Consider the following 6,000-nt stretch of genomic DNA (forward strand, 5'->3'; position numbering starts at 1 on the left):
TCATGTGGTTATTAACTTGAACTTTAGATACTTGAATTTTAGGAATTCAGAACTTTATAAATTATTTTGATTTGGATAAATTTTGAACTTTTAGACTTTAAAACTAACTAATTAGAACTTTATGTTGTCATTAACTTGAACTTTAATTAGATACTTGAATACTCCTATTTTAGAACTTTAATTTGTATATACTTGAAACTTGTAATTTTATTCTTATTTAACTTGGAACATCTGACTTGAAGTAATTAGAACTTGAATTATTTATAATTTGAACTTACTTATAAGTTGAACTTAATTATTATATGAATTAATTAATTATAACTTGAACTTAATTATTATATTAATTAATTAATTAATTATAAATTGAATTAATCATAACTTAAACTTAATTATTATATGAATTAATTAATTAGAACTTGAATTAATTAGAATTTGAACTTTATTATAAGTTGAATTAATTATAAGTTGAACTTAATTATTATATGAATTAATTAATTAGAACTTGAATTAATTAGAATTTGAACTTTATTATAAGTTGAATTAATTATAAGTTGAACTTAATTATTATATGAATTAATTAATTATAACTTGAATTAATCATAACTTGAACTTAATTATTATATGAATTAATTAATTATAACTTGAACTTAAATATTATATTAATTAATTAATTATAAATTGAATTAATCATAACTTGAACTTAATTATTATATTAATTAATTAATTATAACTTGAATTAATTAGAATTTGTAGTCTCGATGAATTGTAGTTATTATGAACAAATTAATTAAGCTTGAATATATGTAATTTTGTAGATGGATCATCATTTGTGGATGTATAACATGCATTATGAAGTTGGTGGTGGTTTGAAACCTGAATTTATTGACGTTGTAAGAAGTTTTATCGATCATGCCATGACACTTGATATTTTTAAGAGAAATGGATTGGTTAGGTGTCCTTGTCGTGAATGTAGGTGCTTGAAATTTTTTAATCCATATATGTTAAAGTTCATTTGTATGGTAATGAATTTAAGCCTAGATATTTTGTATGGGTTAATCATGCAGAAATAGATGGATTGAATAATATATTTTATAATCTGCTGCCTATGGATAAATATAATATGCTTGCACCACATGGTCAAATTAGGGTTGAACATGATACGGTTCTACATGATAAAATTCAACATGATACATTTCAACATGATAGAGTTCATGAAATGGTTAATGATGCTTTCGGGGTTCAAGGTGGGATGGAACCCGAACAATATTTTGATGAAACTCCTAATGAAGAAACAAGACGCTTCTATCAACATTTAGAAGAGGCTAGTCGTCTATTATGTGAAGGGAGTCCGCATTTTGCTTTATCAATTGCAGTTAGGTTACTGAATATTAAATCAGATTGGAGTGTCCCTCATGCGGCTATGGACTCAATGGTTGATCTTTTGGGCGAACTAGTTAATCCTGAGTATAACATACCTAAGAACTTCTATGAGGCAAATAGATTGATTTCCAAGTTAGGATTGTCGTATGATAGAATTCATTGTTGTGTTAATGGCTACATGTTGTTCTACATTCATGAAATGAGTTTTTTAAGTCAACTTTTAGCTTGGGGTTGATTACTCCTTTTTTATATATATTTTTATACGGACTGTAGGAAGGCCTCGTAGGAAGATCTTTGAAGGGTTAAAATTTTGATTAAGTGTGAACTCACTTTACAAGGGGGTCTTACAGACCATAGGGGGTCCTATGAACCATAGGAAAGAAACGTAGAATGAATTCAGAGACTGAGTAATTGGAGTTTGGAGAAGGTGCCAGGATAAAATGGTTTGACAACCCATAGAAGATTTGTCAAGCCATAGACAGGGGTCATAAGATAGGCCCCGAAATTTGGAATTTTGACCAAGTGTCAGAAGATTTGACAAGCTGATTTCACGACCCGTAGAGACATTGACGATCCATAGACTTAACTAGTAAGTTCGAGGTGCAATTTCCAATAGCTAATATTTTGTGTACTTAAGTCCTACGAAGGTTTCTAAGACTCGTAAGTGCTTCGACGACCCATAGGACATGGTTCGCAAGAAGTAGGATTATTTTGACTTGAATTTCTATGAGTGCAAGTTGACGAGCTAGACAAGGACCTACGGACCGTAGGTCCCATCCGTAGGTCACTTCGACAGTTTTAAGTAAGGGGTATTTTGGACTTTTTCCCTTTGTTTAAATCATAAACCACATAATTTTGTACTATTTGGGATGTCCTATAACCACCCAAGCCTTCAAACTAACCTCATTCCCTCACATTCATCAAAAATCACTTCAAGGCATCAAGGTTTCCTCTCAAGCTCAAGTCTAGGGTATCCAAGTTTAAGGTCTCCAATCGTCTATTATTTCTAGGGCTTTTATTTCACGGTATGTGGGAATTCACCAATAGATTCCAGTTATCCATTGGGTACAAAAAGAACTCAATTTTCGTTATTCAATTTTATCGAATTTAAAAGGGTTTCATGTCAATTATTCGTGGGTCTATTCTATATTGATTCATTTGATATTGTTTCAGTTGATTATGCATTAATTTATATTAACAAATGATTTTAAATTGATTTCACATTCACCAATGTATTATGTCTATGATTTTCAAGTCTGAACTATGAATTTATGATCATGAACTTATGAATGATTTATGAAAAGCTATGAACTATGTTTCCAAGTATGGTCCAAGTATGAATGAATGAATTTGGAAAGGTTTTCTCACAATATGAGGAAATCATGATTTACATGCTTAGAAAGGTAAGTGTCTATATGAAGTACATTTTGATCATGATTTTCAAAGAGTTCTTTCTATGATGTATTTTATTAATGTGGATTGGTACTTATTTTCCTTTCCCAATGTTAATGATTTACTTATTCTGTTGGAATTAACTAAGCACCGAGAGGACTTTATGGTGGAGACTTAGTAAGGGAGTCTCTAGCACCTAGTCCCAAACTACATTGCCCTTGTAGGTTGCCTTGATTGGTCTAACTAGTGAATCCACATATTTATGATTTTGATACGGAGTCTACCTTGGCAAGTAGCCTCTCTCTTCTCAATTTGAGAGTTACATCTGATTCCATGGTATAGCTCACATGAGATTAAATATCGATTAAGGTTAATATCCTACAAATGTCTATGTTTTCTTATAAGCTCTTTAATGATATTTTTATGATACATTGATCCTATTTAATGTTTTCATGTTTTATTTCACTCTTTTCAAGATTTTTGGTCATGCATCACAGGTTCATATTGATCATGTCAATTTATTCATCTCCATTTTCCCAATGCTCATCTCAAATTCAAGCTTAGGGTCTAGTACTAAAACTTACATCACACATTGTTTGCATACTATACTAAGTTACAACTACTAGGTGAAATTAAGAAACATTCTCCCACTAAGACCTCATGACAAGTAGTCAATCTTTATCTTCCAATCTACCTAGTTATAATCTATCATCATATTCTCTTTCACAACCTAAGTATGATTTACCCACTCATTATACCTCTTTGCCTAGTTAAGCTCTTAGACCTATGAATATTCTGGGCTCTCCCGTAAAAATCAAAAGCCTAGCTTAGTTCTATCAACTCATGACTACTCTGCCCTTTGGTTTAACACCAATACTTGGCCCTTACTAACCCAACGACACCTCAACATAAAACTCTTCTCTTGGTTCAGGTGTACTCTAACTAATCTTACTAGCAACTCTTTTTCTACCTTCTATCATGAAGCTAGACAATAATTACTACTCTTTAGTCAAAAACAAAGGGACTTCACTTATAACCCCATTACTTAACTTATAGGTACATAATTCTAGTTATATGCCTCAATCAACCACTACTCTCACTATTTGTTTTACACTCCTCTAACTTCATCTTTCTGGCTTTGGGATCATTCTACTAATTATAGCTTACCATGTGTCAAATTACATTATCTCAGATTGTAACACTAACCATTTAATATTGCAAGTCTGAACGAACCACCCAAACTAAAGAAAAACTAAGCCGGCAAGCAACGATTAAATAGATCAATCCATCAAAATCAAACCCAAATAAATTTTAACCACCACAAGGTACACTACTAGCTAGTAATTACAATGACACATGCGAACCTTGCACCCTAAATAAGAAACCAAGAGATGATCCCATGAATTACTTTGACTCCATCTTAAAGCTGAGCTTTCTAAGAGAAATTCCATTCGCTCATAGAGCCAAAGTTTGAATTAGCCAAAACACACCACTACAGTAGACCCTAATAACAATTTGACTCCTTGGATCATCGATACACCCGCTGTAGTTTACCCGTGCTACCAAGGCTCAACACGGAATCATCGAGATTGAAAGTAGTCCGAGTTGTAATGTAAAATGAGTTGGTGTCTAAAATTTCCAAAATGCACTAACTAACCACCTCAAAGTGCATAATTTACAAGAGCACACCCAGGCAATTCTGATAAAGCAAGACTAATCAACCTGAACGCTCTCGCTCTATAATCATCCCTTTCCTCAATATTTTGGTCAGTTACAAACATAAGAAGACCACCACTTCCATGTACCCGCTAGAACCCTATTTACAGGATGTTTCAAGTTAAAATATCACCAAACTTAAAATAAACAAACCAATTCCATTTGTAGCCCTTTCCAACTCCAATATAGCCATCTGACACCACATCACACAACTAGTTAAACTAATGACTTTACTATTAAATTCACCATGAAGAGACAACTCAGCCAATTCAAAAGGTAAACCTTAACTCAGCCACCCAAGGAACAAAGAATAGGAAGTATAACAAAGAAGAATCGATGAATGAGATCTACAGTAGACCATAAGGGCCACAACTACTGCCACACCCTTCTCTCAGCAGCAACCTCACACCAGCTAAGCACACTAGGGGCAACCTAGGAAGGGGAAAGGACTAAGCCCATATACTCTAAAATAGCTTAACAAATCCCAACAGAGAAATCAACTAAGCACAACATCCACAAGGTATAATTCTATCACTATTGCCATATCACAATAACATCAATATGATCCACCACTAAAACAAATCACCTAGGGAGAATAAACACATACACATAGTTTCAAATAAAGTTGTTATTGTAAAATAGACATGTGAAACTAATTTGAGATTAAAAATAAACAACAACAACAGCCCAGTGAAATCTCATAACCTGGGTCTGGGAGGGTAAAGTGTACGTAAACCTTATTCCTATCAAGGTAGGACGACTATTTTCGAGAGACCCTCAGCTCAATAGAAGCATAAAAAGAGGTTAGATACTACTAAGAAGTACAAGAAGTTAAAAGCGTTATGTGAGAGCAAATAACGAAAGCGACAAAAATAAAATAAAGTAATCAAAGTACATAAAATAGTATATAATAAGAGAAATCAGAGCACAAGAAATTATAGTAGGCTAATAAGGAAGAATTCAAAAATTACCAAAAAAGAAAAAACACATTAGGATCAATTCAAAGTGATGAAAACAAAATGTTATAATAATTACCTGTCAAGATTTCAACTTTTGGTCAAAAACAGAAGATCTTTGATATTTTATTAGTCAAAAGTAATACATAAATACAAATAACCAAAAAGAAAAAGTAAACTTGAGGGAAAATGAGTACTAATGAAGGGAAATTAAAGAAAATTAACATATAAGTTCTTGAGCTTGAAAATTCATGCATTTTTGGGGAATGAAGTGAGCTTTTCTTGAACAAAAACTAGCATAAAAAATTACTTTTTTTGGCATCACAAATTATGAAACAAAAAGCAAATTCTAGGTTTACGGAATATAAGCTAGCGTTTGACCATAGATTTTTCGAATTGTTTTTGAAAATTTATCTTCAAAATATGTATTTGGCCATGAAATTTGATTAGACTTTCAAAATCTGATCATCGAATATTTTTAAGTTCCAAAAAACTGTCTCGGACTAGTTTTTGGGACTTTCACGCATAAAATTTTAAACTTATTTCTAAGTAAAAT

Source organism: Solanum dulcamara, chromosome 7 (assembly GCF_947179165.1).
Source record: "Solanum dulcamara chromosome 7, daSolDulc1.2, whole genome shotgun sequence".
Lineage (NCBI taxonomy): Eukaryota > Viridiplantae > Streptophyta > Magnoliopsida > Solanales > Solanaceae > Solanum > Solanum dulcamara.